At 35.8% G+C, this 2,721-nt stretch overlaps 1 non-coding gene across 1 annotated transcript; it reads right to left on the reverse strand.

Moving 5' to 3' along the window:
- Window positions 1-1,572: 1,572 nt before the first annotated feature.
- On the reverse strand, window positions 1,573-1,680 carry LOC112704390 (small nucleolar RNA R71). Its single transcript, XR_003155016.1, has one exon. It is a non-coding gene; the product is annotated as a small nucleolar RNA R71 (small nucleolar RNA).
- Between the last annotated feature and the right edge of the window lie 1,041 nt (window positions 1,681-2,721).

Below are 2,721 nucleotides of genomic sequence, written 5' to 3' on the forward strand. Positions count from 1 at the left end.
TATTATTATTATTATTATTAAAATGATTAAAAGTATTTTTAATTGATAATTGATAAGTAGTTTAATAATGCATTAAATATTGATTTGATATAATTATAATGAAGATATGTTCCTAAATTAGTATAATTATGTATTATTCATTAAATATTAATTATTATATAATTATAATAAAAATATTTTTTATAAAATAATTTAGAATAGAGAGAGTTGCATTCATTTTGGAGGAAAAACGGAATCACGAGGGATCGACACCTCACCTTTATTAGCTGGGGAAAAACCCAATTTTAGTATATTAAGTAGATTATTGTAACTTACAATTTCGAAGCAAGCTAGGGGACAAGTTTGTAATTTTCTTTTTAGTTGAATATTTTTTGCAACGCTTTTGAAGCGTGCCAAAACAGTAGTAAGAAACGACCACGCTTTTAAAATGTTCCAATAACAAAATTTTGTTGCCACGCCTTAAAAGCGTGCCTGTTTCTCTCTATGGCTACGCTTTTTAAGCGTGGCAAAAAAAGCGTGGCCAAATCTCGAATCAGTTGCCACCCTCATAAAAGCTTGGCCGTTGACATTTTTTGCTACGCTTTTAAAGCGTAACAAGAAAAAAGGTAGCCAAATCTCTATTTAATCGCCACCCTAAAAAAAGCGTGGCCATTGACCACTTTTGGCCACGCTTTTAAAGCGTAGCAAGAAAAAGTGTGGCCATGGGCCTTTTTTCTTGTAGTGTCACTAACAATTTTTCAAAAATCTTTTTAATTAACTAATTGTTTTCAATTCTAATTTTATGTTACTCTTTTTTCAAATTTTTGAAAACTCTATCTCTCTCATCTCTTTCTATTTATTTTATTTAATTGCTAATAATTCTCTTCTACTCTTCTAAAAATTCGAACCCTCTCTCCCTCTCTGTGTTCGAATTCTTCTTACTTTCTCTCTACCTCATCCTTCTATTCTTCTTTTCCTCTGACACATCAAGGAATCTATATACTGTAACATAGAGGATTTTACTACTCCCTTTGTTCTCTTCTTTTTCATATGAGCAAAAATAGGGATAAAGACATTCTTGTTGAAGTTGATCCTGAACCTGAAAGGACTTTGAAGAAGAAGCTAAGAGAAGCTAAAGCACAACACTCCAGAGAAAACTTTACAGAGAATTTTGAAAAAGAAGGAGACATGGCAGCCGAACCCAATAACAATGCTGGGAATGCAAGGAAGATGCTTGGTGACTATATTGCATCAACTTCCAACTTCTATGGAATAAACATCTCTATTCCTGCCACTGGAGCAAATAACTTTGAGCTTAAGTCTCAATTAGTTTCTCTAATACAGCAGAATTGCAAGTTTCATGGACTTCCATTGGAAGATCCTCATCAGTTCTTAATTGAGTTCTTGCAGATCTGTGATACTGTTAAGACCAATGGGGTTGATCCCGAGGTCTACAAACTTATGCTTTTTCCCTTTGCTGTAAGAGACAGAGTTAGGACATGGTTGGACTCACAACCTAGAGAAAGCCTGAACTTTTGGGACAAGCTAGTCAATGCTTTCTTGACCAAATTCTTTCCACCTCAAAAGATGAGCAAGCTTAGAGTGGAAGTCCAAACCTTCAAACAGAAGGAAGGTGAATCCCTCTATGAAGCTTGGGAAAGATACAAACAATTAACCAAAAGGTGTCCTTCTAACATGCTTCCAGAATGGAGCATCATATGTATATTCTATGATGGTATGTCTGAGTTGTCTAAAATGTCATTGGACCATTCTGCAGGAGGGTCTCTTCATCTGAAAACACCTGCAGAAGCCCAGGAACTCATTGAGATGGTTGCAAATAACCAGTTTATGTACATGATAAACCCCATTTGTAGGGTTTATCTTGTGCTTGATTTAGGGGATTTTATAACCTTTTACCCACGTTTATCCATTGAAATAGCATGGTTTTGTAACTTCTCCTTTAATTGTGCTTAAGAGTGAAAACATGCTTTTTAGGACTTAAAATAGCTAAATCTAATTCTCCTTGATTCCATTAGATGCCTTGATATGTTTGCTAAGTGATTTCAGATTTAGGAGGCAAGGATTGGACCAAGGGAATGAAGAAAGAAGCATGAAAAGTTGGAGAACTCATGAAGAAATGAAAGAACCGAAAAGCTGTCAAGCCGACCTCTTCGCACTTAAACGAGCATAACTCGAGCTACAGAGGTCCAAATGATGCGGTTCCAGTTGGGTTAGAAAGCTAACATCCGGGGCTTCGAAACGATATAAGATTTGCTATAGTTGCTACACGTATGGTGGTGCGCACGCGCATAGTACGCGCACACGCTGTTGCTGCCACCTGGTTCACTTAAAGCAAAACGTGGCCAGCGATTTTAGAAGCCTTGTGGGCCCAATCCAACTCATTTCTAATGCTATTTAAGCCATGGATTGAAGGGGGAATGAGATACTTTTCATACTTTAGAAGTTAGTTACCATTAGTCATAGTTTAGTTCTAGAAGTAGTTTCTAGAGAGAGAAGCTCTCACTTCTCGCTCTCACTTCTCTCTAGGATTAGGATTAGGATTAGGTTTAGTTCTTAGATCTAGATTTTAATTCATCTTCTTCTACTTCTATCTTCTCAATTCCTTGTTGTTACATTCATTCTCCTTCCATTCTTTTATTGTAATTTCCTTTATGTTGTTCTTATGCTTTGTTGTAGATCTACTATTGTTCCTTCCATTTTCTTTCAATTCAATAAGAGGTA

This window comes from Arachis hypogaea, chromosome 7 (genome assembly GCF_003086295.3).
Source record: "Arachis hypogaea cultivar Tifrunner chromosome 7, arahy.Tifrunner.gnm2.J5K5, whole genome shotgun sequence".
NCBI lineage: Eukaryota > Viridiplantae > Streptophyta > Magnoliopsida > Fabales > Fabaceae > Arachis > Arachis hypogaea.